This window comes from Theropithecus gelada, chromosome 15, assembly GCF_003255815.1.
Source record: "Theropithecus gelada isolate Dixy chromosome 15, Tgel_1.0, whole genome shotgun sequence".
NCBI classification, from domain to species: domain Eukaryota; kingdom Metazoa; phylum Chordata; class Mammalia; order Primates; family Cercopithecidae; genus Theropithecus; species Theropithecus gelada.
The window spans coordinates 86,458,234-86,477,420 of record NC_037683.1 but is presented as its reverse complement, the minus strand read 5'-3'; the positions used below and the strand labels follow the sequence as shown (position 1 = coordinate 86,477,420).

The 19,187-nt window shown below is 34.9% G+C and overlaps 1 protein-coding gene across 1 annotated transcript in view; it reads left to right on the top strand.

Annotated features, from left to right (window-relative positions):
• The window catches only part of ALDH1A1 (aldehyde dehydrogenase 1 family member A1), a 131,740-nt gene that overhangs the window by 15,105 nt on the left and 97,448 nt on the right, over window positions 1–19,187 (top strand). The window lies entirely within an intron of this gene.

The window sequence follows — 19,187 nt, the reverse complement described above, 5'->3', positions numbered from 1 at the left end:
GAAGGAGGTTGTTGTATGGAGAAGAGCAATTGATGTTCATATTTACCAAAGGGAACCTGAGTAGCTTCCCAACAGCGAGGGAGGCAGAGGGCACACTGACTGGATTCTCTGAGCACCTATTAACACTTTATGTCCAGGCCAGGCACGGCGGCTCATGCCTGTAATCCCAGAACTTTGGGAGGCCAAGTTGGGTGGATCACTTGAGTTCAGGAGTTCAAGACCAGCCTTAGCAACATGGAGAAACCCTGCTTCTACCAAAAACAAAACAACAACAAAAAAATGCAAAAATTAGCTGAGCATAGGGCATGCACCTGTAGTCCCAGCTACTCAGGAGGCTGAGGTGGGAGGATTGCTTGAGCCCTGGAGGTTGAGGCTGCAGTGAGCTAAGATCGTGCCACTGCACTTAGAAAACTAAGCAACTACACAAAAGCCTGTTATTGAGGATTCAGATCCTTCAGAAACAAAAGTTGAGATAAGCCCACTAGTAAAGAAATCTAGTCAGCTGAGGACAAGGCGGGCATGGTATAGACATCAAAAGAAGAAAGTTAGAGATGTTAACCATGCTCCTGTGATTAGTTTCAGAAATGAGGACAAGAGCAGTGATATAAACTTTCTGCCTTTCTTGTTACTTACAGGTATATTTGTAGTAATACAAATTAGCTAATTTATATTTATTTTCTTTCGTTTTTCACTCCTTATTTTACATATAACTCATTGGATCATGGCACTTTTACACTTTAGACTTTATATTACCAATTTCCAGGTGGGACTGTGATAGAATTTGAGGAGTAATGAACATCACTGAGAAATTGATACCATGACTTTTTCTGGAAATTGTTACTGTGGTTGGGACTTTATGGCTCTCTCTTTCAGAGAGAGGAGAGAGCAAAGGATGGATCGTTGCTTCATCTTTCTAGACAATAGCATAGCTTTTGCTTTATGGAAATTCAAAAATTAATAGAAAGGTATATAGATGTAGAAATGGTCAAAGGAGTGAACTATGCCAGTTTATTAGACTGGTTTTTCTCAGTACCAAACTCTTCATTCTATGCTCAGCGGAGACTCTGCGATCTACTTTTCTCCCTTGCCAGATTATGTCTTTCTAGGTTCTGTTAGTAGAAGGCACTGGCGGGAGAACGGAAGGCAGAAAGGAGGAAGGCAGACTCCATCCTATTTGCTTACTGTTCCTTCAACATTTCCCTACTCAGATCCTTTTCCTAGCAGCAGCAAAAACAACATCTTAAAAGACAACAGAGTAAGACAAGCAGAATCTTTCCCTGAACTGTCTGGATCTCGCTCTGTGGGAACCCCTCCCAACGTCTGGGCTCTGATAACCCACCCCAACACCTTCCTGTTTCCCTCAGCCCTACTGGCAAATCTACTTCCTGCAGTTAATTTATCTGTTCCCTTCATGTTCCTTTTTTACTTCTTTAGCTATTCCCCATACTAAATTCTTTCTGTTATTATAATTAGTGTGGTTTCTGATTTCCTGACTGATATGAGTACTTATTACATTGGCCAGATACTGTATTTTACATATATTGTTTTACTTAATCTTCACAAACCCTGTGAGGTCTAGTGTGTGTGTGTGTGTGTGTGTGTGTATTCCAGTGTATTGGATATATAATATTCAATCTCATATATATGTATATATGCATAATTCAGTGTATTGAGGCTGATAAAATTGAATTTAAACTTTTTTCTTTTAACGTACCCATCTTCAAAAAGGAAATCAATGTTAAAACTTGGATTTGAACCAAGATTAGATTGACCCGAAAGCCTACCAACTGATAAATAAACAAATGTGGTATAGCCGTACAATGAAATATAATTGAGCAACAAAAAAAAAAAGAAGAAGAATTTATACATGCTACAAAATGGACGAAACTTGAAATTATCATGTGAAAGAAAGCAGACACAAAAAGTAACGTTTTGTATGACTTCCTTTATGTATGAAATGTTCAGAATAGGCAAGTATACAGACACAGAAATTTGATTAGTGTTTGTCAGGGGCTTAAGGTGATTAACTCCTTAGTTTTTACTCCAGGAAAATGGTTATTTTACTTTTGTTAACCAACTTCAAATCAATTCAGAGAATGGTCTAGAGTTTTGTGAGTAAACCACTATTTTACGTATAGTGCTTGTATTTTCCCCAAAACGCTGCCTCACAGAGAGCACTTTAATTTTCCATGCTATTGCTACATTGATCTCAACCTTGAAAAGAAAAGTAGTTTTGATCCCGGACTGAAAAGAAGAGGAGGTGGTGCATTTCACAGAAGAGGAATTATGGACGGCTAACAACATTAGTAAGATGTTCAACTTCACTAACAGAATGTAAACAAATGAATGTAACAATAGAATATCACCACACACACACACTCAGACAGGCAAACATGAGCATGGTAGCAAGAGAGGAAGGAAACTCTCATCTATCACTGATGGAAGTATAAACAGATATAGCCTTTTAGAAAAGCATTCTGGTGCTATGTGTTAAAATTAATAATCCACATAGCCTCTTATTTAGTAACCCTACTCTTAGTATTCTATACCATAAAAATAAAAGTTTCAATGCATAAGGATATAGTGACAAAGAGATATTTGACAATTTTGGAAACAAAGTAAATGTCTACACAATGAGGCATAATTTAATATATTGTGATAATTTCATACATTATCACCTAGCCATTTGAAAGAATGACCCAGATCTATATATATTTCCCTGGAAATATGTTCTTGATAAACACCAAAGGAAAAAAGCAAGTATGGAGAAACAGATACAATATTCCATTTATGTAAAAGAAAGTGGCAAAATGTGTTTCATAGGTACCATGCATATTTGTATGTATGTGTATGTGAATCTAAGATAATGGAGAAAGTTATAGAAAGACATACACCAGGTAGTTAACTTTTGGTTGCATAATTGATGAGTGGGGGACGAGGTAGGGAGGGTAGGATTGAGTACAGGGAGAAGATACGTCAGTTCACAAAAACAACAGTATTTATTAAATATGTGTCCCAGTATGTAAGATATTTTTCCATTTATGCTGTTTTATACGTAAGTGTGATATTACATAAAAATACATCAATGAATTTAACCAAAATACTACAAATCAGTATATATAAGAGTAGCAGGATTTCAAAGGACTTTTTTCATCCTTCCCTATAATTTGGTGTATTCTTTGAAGTTTTACAAAGATTATGCATTGCTTATATAATCATACAATCAATGGAGTGTGGGCCTCCCCCTATGACTTAGTACCCCTGCATGTTTTAGCTCTCAGACTTGTTCACATTGAGACTCCAACAATTTGTTAATTACAACTTAGATTTTCCTAGCCTGGAATTGATTCCCATGGAGGTTTCTGGTACAGTAAGTTGTAATTCTCTTTATCTGCCTGTCTGTCTCTAAAATTTTGGAGTAGCAGTTTTTCCTATGGCCTCACCTCTCTGATGGATTTGGAAGAGTTGATTTTTAAGTTTGTCCAGCTTGTTACTTGTTATTACAATAAAGTGGTAACAACATGCTATTGCTATATTGATCTCAGACCTTGAAAAGAAAAGTAGCTCTGATCCTGGACTGAAAAGAAGAAGAGGTGCTGCATTTCACAGAAGAGGAATTATGGATGGCCAACAACATTAATAAGATGCTCAACTTCACTAACAGAATGTAAACAAATGAATGTAACAATAGAATATCACCATACACACACTCAGACAGGCAAACATGAGCATGGTAAGCTCCTTGCATGCTGAATCAGAAACCAGAAGTCTGAGCAGGTAGATTTTCCAATGGGTTTATCACTGGCAATGAATATTTAATTGACTACATTGTATTTTCAGCTCTATGAAAATTAGAAAATAAGAGAAGACACGTATTATATGAATATACTCTAATAAGTTGAAGGTTATAAGGCACTTTCTCTAAAGCCCATAATAAATGTTTGTCTTTTTTTATTATTATTTTATTTTATTTTTGAGTTGAAATCTTGCTTTGTCATCCAGGCTGGAGTGCAGTGGTGCCATCTCGGCTCACTGCAACCTCTGCCTCCTATGTTCAAGCAATTCTCCTGCCTCAGCCTCCTAAGTAGCTGGGACTACAGGTGCCTGCCACCACTCCCGACTAATTTTTGTAATTTTAGTAGAGACGGGTTTCACCATATTGGTCAGGCTGGTCTCAAACTCCTGACCTCAGGTGATCCACCCACCTCGGCCTCCCAAAGTGCTGGGATTACAGGTGTGAACCACTGCGCCCAGCCAAATTTTTATCTTTATGTGGGATTTAGAACATATATTTAGAATACATAAAGCAGTAAGAAGAATATATATTTTTCCTTTTGAAACACACAATTTGCTAGATCCTTTAGACCTTTAACAAAAGTGATTTAATTTGACTTACAATAAGTTTCAGAATGTAATTTGTATACATTCTTTTGCTTATAACAGAATATCTAAAATTGGGTGATTTATAAAGAAAAGGAATTACCTTCTTATAGGAAAAAAAAAAGCTTTCCTATTCTGAAATTATTGAATAGGTAACAGTTTGCTCAAGGGTTACATCTGGTGAGAGCATTCTTTTTTAGTGGGGACGCTGCGGCATCCTGAGGTAGTTCAGAACATCATGTGGTGAGGGGCTAAGCATGCCAACATGCTAGCACAGGTCTCTCTTCCTGTTCTTATAAAGCCAACGGTTACCCTCCCAGGATAAGCCATTAATCCACTCATGGATAAATGCACTTATGATCCAGTCACCTCTTAAAGGCCCTGCCTTTCAATACTGCCACATTGGGGATTATGTTTCGACATGAGTTTTGGAGGGAACATTCAAAATATGGCAGAGACTTAATAGAAACAATGAACAACCTTCAAAAACAGATAGATCATGTAAGCAGAAAGATGCAAATTCTAAGAAAGCATCAAAAAGATACGCCTTAGATCAGAAACAATGAAACAGAAATGAACTCCTTTGACGGGCTTATTAGTAGATTGGACACAGCTGAAGAAAGAATCACTGAGCTTCTGGATCTAACAATAGAAACTTCCAAATTGAAAAGCAAACAGAAGAAAGATTGAAAAATACAGAACACAATATCGGAGAACTGTGGGACAATTCAGAGGGTATAACATACAGATAATGGAAAAAAAAAACTGAAAGAAAAAAAGGAGAAGGAATATTTGAAACAATAATGACAGAATTTCCCCAAATTAATCTCAGACACCAAACCAAACCAAAGATCTAGGAAACCGAGGGAATAATAAGCAGAATAAATTCCAAAAACCCTACACCTAGGTATACCATATTCAAACAACAAAATCAAAGGCAAGGGAAAAATCTTGAAAGAAGCCAGATGGAAAGAACACCTTACCTATAGAGGAACAAAGAGAATTACATTTGACTAAGTCGACTATTTAAGCACTGGAAAGGGGCTCAGAGCTATCTGGACAGGGAATTCAGGCTTCTGCTACCCAGATCATGGTCTAGGAGGGAAAAACATTTTCCTTGGTCCCAAGGACAACTTGCCCCTTGACTTACTAAGGCAAGGATTCCTTCTCTCTGGGTGTAGGGCAGGTCTTCCATTAGATTACCTGCCACACACAGACCTCAACAAATCATGATTGAATGAACCATGCAAGCAAGAAGAAAGTGGAGTAAATTATTCAAAGTGTTGAGAGAAAATAAATCCACCAACTTAGAATTATATAATCTGTGAAATAATCCTTCAAAAGTGAAGGAGAGGCCAGGCATGGTGGCTCATGCCTGTAATCCCAGCACTTTGGGAGGCTGAGGTGGGCAGATGACCTGAAGTCAGGAGTTCAAGACCAGCCTGGCCAACATGGTGAAACCCAGTCTCTACTAAAACTGCAAAACAAATTAGCCAGGCATGGTGGCAGGCGTTTTTAATCCCAGTTACGCAGGAGGCTGAGGCAGGAGAATCACTTGAAACCGGGAGGCAGAGGCTGCAGTGAGACAAGATCACGCCATTGCACTCCAGCCTGGGCTACAAGAATGAAACTCTGTCAAAAGAAAAAAAAGGAAGGAGAAATAAAAACTTATAAAAAAAAGAAAATGGAGGAAACTTGTTGCCCGTAGACCTGTCTTATAAGAAATTTAAGAGATGTTCTTCAGAGAGAAGGAAAGCAATATAGGTCAAAAACTCAGGTATTCACAAAAAATGAAAAACATCAGAGAATAACTGAAAGTAAAAAACGTTTTCTAGTATTAATTGATCAAATAGTTAACAGTTTACTGAAAATAATAATGACAGCAATATATTTGATTATATATGCATATAAATGTGTATGTGTGTGTATATATGTTCTTATGTATAAATGAAATGAATGACAATTATAGAAGGTACAGGAGTAAGGAATTAGGAACATTTCATTTTTATAAAATATTTGCACTATCCATGAAGCAGTACGGTGTTATTTGAAAATAGATTTGTTGTAAACGTATATTGCAAACTCTATGGCAACCACTAAAAAGGGTTAAAAAAAAGAAGTATAATTAATATGATAAGAAAGGAGAGAAAATCATATAAAAGGTTTAACTAAAACCACAAAATGTGGAAAAGGCGTGGAAGACCAAAATAGCAACAGAGAACAAGGATAACAAAATACAGTAAAAAATATAGTAGATATTAATTCAACTTTATCACTTTAAACATCAGTGATCTAAATATAGCAGTTATAAAACAGAGATTGTGTGGATGAATCAAAAAAACAAGACTTCAATATATATTATCTACAAAAAACTAAGTTAAAGACGAATACAAATTAAAAGTAAATAATAATGGAGAAAAGTATATCATGCTAACACTAATCAAAAGAAAGTGGGAGTAGCTACATTATTTTTAGACAGATCACATTTTAGAGCAAGAAAAGTTATCAGGGGTAAAGAGAGGCATTATATAATAGTAAAGGAATCAATACTCCAAGAGCACATAGCAATTGTTCATGTGTATGTACCTAACAACCAAGTGTCAAAATATATGAGGCAAAAACTAATAGAACTTTATTGAGAAATAGATGAATCAACTAGTATATTTGGAGACTTTAACACCCATCTGTCAGAGCTATATGTCAGATAGATTTAGCAGGCAGAAAATCAGTAAGGATATAATTGAATTCAACAGCACTGTCAATCAACTGAATAAAATTGACATCTAAAGGCTACATCTAACAATAGCAGAATACATATTCTTCTTAAGCTAACATGGAACATTCACCAACATAGGCCACATTTTTGACCATAAAACATATCCGAACAAGTTTAATAAAAATCACACTCCTTGGTATTTACCTAAATGAACTATAAACATGTCCACACAATAGCTAGAAAGTTCCAAAATACTTAAAGATTAAGCCATACCTTTCAAAATAACACGTGTCCAAAAATAAATCCCAAGAGTAATTTAACAATATTTCAACTAAAACAGAAAGAAAATTCAATGTATCAAAATGTGTGAAAAGCATTAAAGCAGCGCTTAGAGAAAGATATATAGATTGAATGCATATATTAGAAAAGAAGAAAGATCTAAAATTAGTCATCTAAAGTTTCACCTTAGAAAACTATAAAAAAAAAAAAAACAAATTAAACCCAAAGTAGCAGAAGAAAAAAAAAAAATTAGAGAAAAAAATTAATGAAATTGAAAACAGGAAATCAATGGAGAAAATCAACAAAACCAAAAATTAATTCTTTGAAAAGATAAATAAACTTGATAAGCCTCTAGCCAGGCTAGCTTTAAAGAAAAATAAGGCAGACATTACTTACATGAAAAATTAAAGATGGGACTGGGTGCAGTGGCTCATACCTGTAATCCCAGAGCGTTGGGAGGCTGAGGTGGGAGGATCACTTGAACCCAAGAGTTCAAAACTAGCCTGGGCAGCATAGTAAGACCACATCTCTACAAATATATATTTTTAAATAGTCAGGATTGGTGATCTATGCCTGTGGTCCCAGCTGCTGAGGAGGCTGAGGCAGGAGGATTGAGCCCAGGAGGTCGAGGCTGCAGTGAGACATGATTGTGCCACTGCACTCCAGCCTGGGTAATAGAGTGAGATACTGTCTTAAAAAAAAAAAAAAAAAAAAAACCAACAAATAAATAAGTAAATATATAAAATTAAAATTACAGATGGCACATCAGTGTAGAACCTATGAACATTAAAGAAAATAAAGGAATATTATGAACAACTCTATACCCCAAAATTCTACCAATTTCTTAGAAGACACAATGTGCCAAAATGTACACAAGAATAAATAGACAATATGAATAGGCCTATATGTAAAAAGAAATTGAATCAATAGTTAATAACCTTCCAAAACACACAACACCCTAGGTTGGTTCCCTAGTGAATTCTGTCAAACATTTAAGGCAGAAATTGTATCAATTTTCTACATCTCTTCCAGAAGATAGAAGCAGAGAGAATACTCCATGCCTCATTTTATGAGGCCAGCATTATCTCAGTATCAAAACCAGAAAAAGACATTATAATAATCAAAAAAATTTTTAGAACTAATTAGTGATTATAGCAACGTTGCAGGATATGAGGTTAACATACAAAAATCAATTGCATTCTTATATACCAGTGATAAGCAAGTGGAATTTCAGACTAGAAACATGTTAGCATTTACATTAGCACTCCAGAAAAATGGAATACTTTCCATTAAATGTAAACAAAATATATACAAGATCTATATGAGGAAAACTGCAGGACACTTATGAAAGATAACAAAAAGAACGGAACAAACGGAGAGATATTTCAGTTTTATAGCTACAAAGACTCAATATTATCAAGATATAAATTCTCCCAAATTGATTTATACAGTGAATAAAATTACAAACAAAAATTCCAACAAGTTATTTTGTGGATTTTGATAAACTATTTCGAATGTTTATATGGAGTGGCAAAAGACCCAGAATAGCCAACTTTATGTTGAAGAAGAGAAACAAAGTAGGAGAACCTGCACTACCAGAATTCAAGACTTACTGTAAAGCTTCAGTAATCAAGACAGTATGGCATTGGCAAAACGATAGACAAATACATTAATGGAACACAAAAGAGAGCCCAGAAATAGACCCACATACATAGAGTCAACCAATCTTAGACAAGGGAACAAAGGCCTTTACAAGGGAGCAAAGATATAAGGGAGCAAAGATAGTCTTTTCAACAAATGGTGCTGGGACAACTGGAAGTCCACATGACAAAAAATAAGTCTAGGTATATGCCTTACAGCCTTCACAAAAAATAGCTCATTATGGACCATAGATCTAAATGTAAGAAGACAAAACTATAAAACTCCTAGAAGGTAACATAGGAGAAAACCTTGATGATCTTGGGTATAACACTGACTTTTTACATACACCCTTAAAGGCATGGCCCATAAAATAAATAAATAATAAGCTGAACTTTATTAAAATTAAAAACTTCTGGTCTGCCAAAGAAAATGTTTTTAAAAATGAGATGGCAAGCCACAGACTGAAGAAAATATTTGCAAAAGATACATCTGATGAAGGATGATTATCCAAAATATACCAAAATACTTTTAAAACTCAACAATAAGATAACGGACAAATTTATTAAAATATGGACAGAAGACCTGAACAGACAAGTCACCAAATAAAATTGACAGATGGTAATAAACATAGGATAAAAGGTTCAATATTCTATGTTAGTAGGAAATTGAGAATTAAAACAACAATGCGGTACCACGACATACCTATTCGAATGTCCAAAATTCAAAACACTGATAATACCAAATGCTGGCAAAGGTGTGGAAGAGGAAGGGCTCTTGTTTATTGCTAGTGGGAATGCAACATGGTACCGACACTTGGGAAGATAGTTTAGCAATTTCTTATAAAACATACTTTTACCATATGATCCAGAAATCACACTCCTTGGTATTTACCCAAATGAATTGAAAACTAGTCCACACAGAAATCTGCATATGGATGTTTACAGCAGATTTACTCACAATTGCCAACACCTGGAAGCAACCATGTTGTTCTTTGGTAAGTAAATAAGTACACATGGTACATTCGGGCAATGGACTATTACTCAGTGCTGAAAAGAAATGAGTTATCAAGCCATAAAAAGGCATAGAGAAAGCTTAAATGCCTATCATTAAGTGAAAAAGTCAGTCTGAAAATGCTACATTCTGTATAACTCCAACTATAGGGAAATCTGGAAAAGGCTAAATTTTGCAGTAAAATGATGAGTGGTTGCCATGGTTTGCAGGAGGAGAGAAGAATCGTCACAGCACAGAGGATTTTTAGGGCAGTGAAACTGTTCTGTATGACAGTGCAATAATGGAGCCATGTCATCATATATTTGCCCAAACCCACAGAATGCGCAACACCAAGAGTGAACTCTAGTGTGAACTATGGACTTCGGGTGATAGTGATTTGACAGTGCAGGTTCATCAGTTGTAACCAATGCACCCTTCTGGTGTGGGAGGTCAAATAGTTGGCAGTTGTGCCCTGTGGAGAAAGAGGGTATATGGAAATTCTCTATACTTTCCATTTAGTTTTGCTATGATGTTAAAATTTATTGTATATCCTTAATTAAGAACCTATTATTCCCCCCAAATTTTGCTAGATGCTGAAAATTCGAGGATGAGCAAGATATCGTTCATATTTCCCTAGATCTTGGATTCATTTGGAACAGAGTTCACATAAACAAAGAACTGTAAAAAAAAGTGATGAAATTGCCACAATAGAGGTATATAAAAATGTTCACCTCATTTATATGTTCTCATTTTTCAATTTTTCTTTATATAATAAAATACAACAATATATTTAAATGTTTTGATGCATTTGTCTACCTTCAGTCATCAAGTAAAATGTATTTTAATGTTATTTCTGATATTGTTTTTCCAAGAAAGGTAGCTTATAAAAATGATGAGTTAAATGAATTGTCAGTATTAGTATTAGTATTTTAAAATGAAGAATAACTTGTAGAATTTTATGTATATGTTATACTTAATAATAAAAAGAATATTCTATATATAATATTTAATAATATAATACGCTTAATAATACATTATATTTAAGAATATGATTATACATACCTAATTACATTTTATATTTCTATTGGAAAAGTTTTTTTAAAAATGCTTTGTGGAATTTTCCTCTCTCTTCTCACTCTTATACCTTCCTTTCCTCAGTATCAAAGCAAGTAAAATCTTACATTTTTAAAAATAGAAATAATAACAATAACAAAAAAGGAAAGGAAAGAAAGTCAGAAACACAACATTAACAGAATGCATATTTAACCAAGTCTGGGAGATCAAGCCAGACAGCACTTGGTAAATACTCTTTGGAGACAGTAATGCTCAAAGGTTGTGTTTGCTGTTGTGCTTGACGTTTGTTTTGCGTGTGATCTAAGACACCAGATGACCAGTAATCTCACTTGCCCTTTCTTTCTCTACTCTCTGTGGGCTCCGCATACACCTCCTTCCCCTGCAACCTTGCCTGCCCCTGGCCATCGCCCAGCTCACTGTTCTTCCAAAGATGTCTGGGATGGTTAGGATTCAGCAGGTCACACCTTAGCCTGTCAGGACCTGGCGCCTCCTGTGCCCAGCATTAGTCCATCGCTTCATTTCACCTCCAAAGAGCCCAGCGACAAGTCTGCCTTGTTAGACACAGATCTCAGTGAGCCCAAGGCAGCCAGCAGTTTCCCGTTTGGTTTCCTGTCATATCTCCTTATGTTTTGGCAGTCTGAGATATCCACAGTCCCTATTAACCTTAGCAAGGGCCATGCCAAGGAGGATGAATTGCTGGGGTAGGTGACTTCACTCAAGGGCTGTTAGATTTAGTCTGCACAAGGTCAGTATTTACAAACTGAGTATGGTTGGGTTTTAGTTTAGTTTATTTCAAATCTCCAGCCTTTTACTTAAGTTATGCAAGTTAAGGGAAACTGTCCATGGCACTTAGGTTTACAAGGTTTCATTTAACTTATCACACATTATCAGTTTTGAGCTTCACGACAATCCTGCAAGATAGATGGGTAAATATTTCCTGTGTTCCACTGGATTTCATTCATTTGTTATCCATTCATTCGTTTAACAAACTTCTTTGAGAATCTGCTCTGTATCTAGCACTGTACTTGGAGTGGAGCTACATACTAACGTGTTCTTATTCTCCATGGACTACTAGTCTTACAAGAGAAGCAAAGAATCAGGTAAACACTGCACAAAATGCTATTACAGATAAAAGCAAAAAACAGAGAAGAGTGTACCCAGTAAGGTGGGTAAGAGGGTACATTTAGGAGATAGATGCTCAGAGGAGGTTTTGCTGAGTTGGAATCTGAAGAAATAAGACCTTTCCAGGAAAACAAATACAAGACCCTAACATATTTTGCCACTATTTAGTACTCCCATGAACCCTAAAACATTCTAATTCATGTGACTGCCTCTTTTCAGATTCAATCTAGGTTTAATGCAGTTATGAGAATGAAGCAGTCAATTAGCAAATAACTGGCACAAATAAGACAAAAACTCATTCCATATGACTTGTATTTAGTGTGTTTTTGTGAATCAAGAGTATTTTCCTCGGAGGAGCTAATTCTGTTTTAAAGAAAGCATTGAAGGTAAAGAAGAAATACATTATAAACTAAGACAATTTCAACCTAGTTATCTCCCAGATAGCAAAAATGGACAAGATTTCCCACTTATATTTTAAGTGAGGCTTATTATATGGTGAAGGTTTTGAGTTTTGTGAAGCACAGGCTTCAAATTTTGCTAAATAAAAATGGTGCTCGATTTATAGTTAAATTTCATCCTGAAGAAATTTTTTTTTTTCAGGAAGCATTAAAGAACTTCTACCCAGCCAAAAGTATGTTTTAAAGTCATTTTATTGGATAATGAAAGGAAGTGAAACATGTAAAAGAATATCAATGCATTCCTCTTGTAGACTTTCCTGGAAAAACAGTTGAAAAAACTTCACAAAAGATCACTAAGAAAGATGACTCATTGGAAAACCGTGGTCTGTCTCAATAGACCATGCCAGGTCTGTCACGATTTGCTGTGTGGCTCTGGTAAAAAAGATTTTACCAGAGTGAGTCCTTGTGTCTTCTTTCGTATGATAAAGGTACTGGTCACCATTGTATTCCAATTTACAGTGTTTTAGTCACTAAATTAAATGATGTATGGGAAATAATTTGAAACACAATATACGATGCATAATAAAGTACTAAAAAGAAGAATGTTTGCATTTATTATTATACATTAAATATGTTGTGTAATTAAAGAAGAATGATGCGTTTATTAGTAGACATTTGAGGGAAAGATTTGATGTAGACAGCTCAGTAAAACTTAATGTTTTCTTATGGGTAGATTACAACAACTCCTGTCATGTTACCTGCAATTCACTTTAAATATTTCATCATAGATTGTATGACACAGGCATAGCCTGGAGATATTGTGGGTTTGGTTCCAGACCACCACAATAAAGTGAGTCACGCAAATTTTTTTATTTCCTAGTGCACGTAAAAGTTATGTTTACACTTTCCAGTAGTCTATTAAGTGTGGGATAACATTATGTCTACCAAATAATTATACATACCTTAATTAAAAACACTTTATTACAAAAAAGAAAAATAAAAAGCTCTTTTCATTAAAAAGAGTTAGGACTTTTCTCTGGATTGGGCTTTGGTTTTAGGAAACATTTTGGTCAGTTTGATCTTCTTTCCAAAACACTAAAACTTTCTCCTTATCAGCAATAAGGCTGTTTGCTTTCTTATCATTCGCGTGTTCACTGGAGCAGCACTTTCAATTTCCTTCAAGGACATTTTCTTTGCATTCACAGCTTGGCTAACCGCTTGGCCCAAGAGGCCTAGCCATTGGCCTATCTTGACTTCTGACATGCCTTCCTCACTAAGCTTAATCATTCTAACTTCTCGTTTAAAGTGAGAGATGTGCAACATTTGGTTTCACTTGAACACTTAAAGCCCATTGTAGGTTTATACGTTGGCCTAATTTCAATATTGTCATGTCTCGGAGAACAGGGAAGCTTGAGGAGAAGGAGAGAGACGGGGGAATGGCTGTTCGGTGGAGCAGAACACACACAACATTTATCAATTAAGTTCACCCTGTTACATTTGCATGGCTCATAGCACTCCAAAACAATTACAGTAGAAACATCAAAGATCACTGATCACAGATCTTCATAACAGCGATGAAATAATACAAAAGTTTGAAATATTGCAAGAATTACTAAAATGTGACATGGAGACATGACGTGGGCACATGCTGTTGGAAAAGTGGTGCCCATAGACCTACTTGAAGCAGAGTTGTCACAAACCTTCAGTTTGTACAAAATGCAGTATCTGTGACATACAATGAAGTGAAGTGCAGGAAAACAAAGTATGCCATAGATGAGTGAATAAGTTAACTGTACTCTACTTGCTAGAGTGAATTGTTAACATTTGAAGTATTGTAATTAGAGATCTACCCTCCAGGAATGGTTAGAGCATTTGAAAGATCATGGCAGGGTGCTGTGGCTCACGGCTGTAATCCCAGCACTTTGGGAGGCTGAGACGGGTAGATCACGAGGTCAGGAGTTCGAGACCAGCCTGGTCAACATAGTGAAATCCTGTTTCTACCAAAAAAAAACAAAAAACAAAAATTAGCCAGGTCTGGTGGCACGCCCCTGTAGTCCCAGCTACTCAGGAGGCTGAGGCAGGAGAATCACTTGAACCCGGGAGGCAGAGGTTGCAATGAGCCGAGATGGCACCATTGTACTCCAGCATGGGTGAAGAGCAAGACTCTCAAAAATAAAAACAAAAACAAAAAAACAAAGATCACAATCATTATTTCATAACGGAGGTTATTCCAAGTGCAATGACTTCATATCACAATGACTGTAATATCACTACCTCCATCTGCATTGGAACAGAAGAGCTCTTTGAAACACATTTTTCCATTTTGAGAATCTGAGGAGCCAGGATCCTAACATCCTTAAAAGCTGTGTCCTAGTCTTAGGACTCCTGTTCTCGTCTGTGGGCCATTGGCGTAATAAAGGATTCACCTAATTACAGCTAGATGACTAGCACATTTTTCCTCAAGACTATTGTCCCTGGGCTTCCAGAGAATATTTTGTGCAAAGTACTGGTCAGTGCTTGAAGGGCAGAGAGATGGAATTTCACTTACTTGAAAGAACCGATTGTTTGAATGTTTTTGTACCTACTTGACAACAAATCTGTCATATGCTAAATTTTGTCAGAAACCAGCTGTCACGTAACATCCCACCTGGTATGTTAGAGAGAGAGGAAATAGAGCTTATAGCTACTTCTAATGTGGAGAAAGAGGGAGAAAAGCGAGGGTACTAGAAAATCAACTGAAAGAGCCTAAAAACGGTGAATGGAAAAACTGCCTAAATGCACTTTACCAAAATTCTCTTTTTAGTATTATTTAGAATATCAATCCAATTTTTTCTTACAAATGTGCCAAGCATCTACTATAAACTGCAGGTGTTGAAGGAATGATTACTTAGTGTCCCACATACAAGTTCCTGTTCTAAAGACTTCAAATATTTCTTGAAAGCACTGAGGAATTAATGATATTCCACTTTTATAAATCCTGAGTCATGTAGCTTACTTTACCTCCTTTTTTACTTTGGCTTCCAGAGAAGTCTGTGTTAAGTTTGATGTTCAATTATACGTCCTCTGATATCATCCAAACAGCTTTTATTTTCATTTTCTTCCCTTATGGGGCCTTTATTTTTAATTCTGATAATATTGCTCTATATTTTATATAATGCTTAATTTGTATTTAAGTTTTGCTGCCTTATATCCTTTGTAGAACCACAATAATTAATTCAAAATACAAACATATACTTACAAGTAAACTTATATATAAAATGGATTTCAAACCAGACTGCTGTAGAATTCTATAACACTAAATAAGATTATCTCTTCTCTATCAGTTTATTTTCATAGTAAATAATTGAAAATTCAGAGAAATGAGTGAACATTAGAAGCAACAGTATAAAAGCTGAGTGCTCATTGTAAAAGAAATACATTTTAATGAGTTGTAAATCATAGGAAAATAGAAAGTGTGAACATTTCAAATAAGAAACCTCCTTAATGCACGTGTATAATTAAGGGTTTCCTCAAACAATAAAATTAAAAGTTCTCATTATACTTTTACATAATGTCTTTCAAAATATATTGTAATACTTTAGTTTTTTCTAAATTTTCTATACTTGGAAAAAACTTGCTGAGCACAGATTTTTAAATCAATAAGTTATTTTTCTATTCCTGCCACCTCCACTCCTCCCATCTCCAAGCTAATGATAAATAGAGAATTAAATATAAGAAAACGCTTTAATAACGTTATGAAACTTGGTCTGCTCTTCTGTAGGTGCTGAAATTCTTCCTTCTAGAAAGTCAGAAATTCAAATGGGCTACAGCCATTGATTGGTTAGTCTTGCTTTCAACATTTATGAAGCAGTGGCCCAATTTGTCCTTTTAACATTTATTTCCTTTGTGCCCAACATCTTGGAGGTTTCAAATTAGGATTAATTTCTTAATCTTCATGTTGTAGTACTTATCATCTCTCTCATTAGTCTAATTTGAGTTAATTAGAGTCTGTGGTTAGTTCTCCATCTGTGTTATAGTGGAACAATTGAAAAGAGAAGCACAGACACAATTATGCCATTGTATTGTCTGGAGGAGACAGAAAGCCAGTGGGGCTTCCCTTATTAGGTTAACATCTACCTGACTTCAAAATGATTCAATGATATAAATAGCAATGGGAGCCATTGGGAATTCCAAATCCCACCCCTTTTTCCTTTACCCACCCTTACAATCCAATTAATTCAAAGGTGATGGAGGAAGAGAAATGTTCTACATGTCAAAATGACAATGTCCATTAAATGATTTACCAAATGAGTAGTGTGTGTGATAGTTGTGTGTGAATTCACATTTTTACATTTAAAATAAATTTCCGTTTTGTCATGTTTTATTAAAATTCCCCTTCAAATCCATGTGGATGAAATATATGCCTGAATAATCTTTTGGTGACCACAAGGGTTTGATAAACATGAGAATGAAATAAACATAAAATATTAATGTTTCCATTATATTGAAAACCTGGCAGCTGTGGTATGGTTTGATACCCCAAAAGGAAACTTTGCTTAGGGGTATAGATTTTGGGAGGCAACTTTTGTTATAAACGTAAGACATTCTTCAAAATCTATGTGAGGTAGACCAGTTCTGAATCTCAGTGCACAAATATATCTATAAAAACACCAAAAGAGGCATAATATTTGATATAATTAAATATACTTGCCATTTACTGCATTCAAGTAACGATAAGCTTCCAATTTAGTGGTTTAAAATTAGTAACTATTAAAAGTATAATCAATGAGTCATCACTATTTAGAAAATACAGATATCTTTTTAAATATATAGGTACCAACAATACTATTGTATAGGGAGAAAGATCTTAAAACTCATTCCTTAAGAAAATTCTAATTGAAAATCACTAGGAGCCATTAGAACATGAATAAATGTAAAACAAATAAAAAACAGATTTTAAGGTACCAAGATCAGGTGGTAGGAAATAAAATAAAGGTCAGCTACTTAAGAAATCTACATTGAATAAGAAACTACTAATACTCTTCCAAAAGGGATATTAAGGAATTATCCTAAAGATATTCTCTTTAGAGCCCTCTAGATTCATAAAAGCACCAGCTAAGTTGTTTCCCTTATCTTTAAGTAAAATATATAGCATGAAAACATTGTTTATTTTTAACAATGTTAAAAATAAATAGGTTTTAATTGACTGTAATGCAAAGTTGTTTCTTAAAGGTAGCTATTATTTGCAGGAACATTTTCAAGGGAGAACTTTTATTCATGGATTCAGGTAGATAAGTTATATAGAAGTAATTATAAAAATATGTTAACTTTGGGGAGATACTATATATACTCTTTGGGTCTTTTAATTAAAACACATAAATTAAATAATAAAATATGATTACATGTTTTTATTGGAAACCAAAATTCAGTGAGACATATGGTTGGGTCTGTTCTTAGCCTATAAATGTTATATTCAATTTTAGTTGCAATGTTTATGTCTATGAGACTGCTTCACAAGCTATAGGAGCTATAATTTTATTGCAAAGGGCAAATGTGATTATTCTGAATTCTATACCAATCCAAAGAGACATTTCAATTCCAGTTTCTTGGCTGTAAAATGAGGACAATATCTGCTTAACATCTCCTTGTATTACTACAAGAACATTGATAAAATGTATGTGATAATTGGGGGAATAGTAAAACCTTTGGCAAATGTAAGGTGGTCCCAGAATTTTCACTGCATATTACTTTCAGTAATACACTCCACCTGGATGATTTGGGCAGAAAACAATCATCTGAGAATGTTTTTTATAATATTGCATGTTGATGAAAACATGCAGAGTTAGCTAGCCTGTATGCTGTCTTTGTGCCAATTAGGAAAGAAGCTCCTTATGCCAGACAAATGCAGGTTTTTGCCAGGGGCAAGGTTTCATGAGCGTAGTACAAACTGGGTCTTTTAGTCGGCAGTCCTCTGTTATAAATAACCTTTCCAACTGTACACTGTGACCCTGCAAAGATGCTTGGATATTATAAACTCAGGTTTTTACTAAAAATAAAAACTAACCTAATATGGGGCTTTCAGCACTTTACTAGCAATTGAAATGGTCCCACAAGTTAAGGAGAAATTTTGCCCTGTGTGATTAGATTAGCTGTGGCTATTATGAAAACCTGATCTTTAGTCAGTTTTAATAGATATGCTCAAAAATACATATAATGATAATTGGCGACAGATTTTATAAACTGCAAAGATTGGTGAGTTTTAATTTCTATCTACAATGTAGATCAATGTTGTCCAGTTTAAAATATAATAAGCCATGTATGTAATTTAAATTTTTCTAGGAGTCACTTTTTAAAAAAATTAAAAAGGTGAATTTTAAAGAATTTCAATAATATATTTTATTTAATCCCACATATCCAAAATATTATTAATCCAACTCATAAACAATATTGAAAACCAATACCTGTTTCCCTTTCTTTCTTTGTTTTTCATAATTGTGTGTCTTATACTTAAAACAAATCTCAATCCAAAGGCTAAATTTTCATCAGATGTACTTTATCTGTATTTACATTTTTTTTTTTTTTTTTTTTTTTTTTTTTTTTTTTTTTTT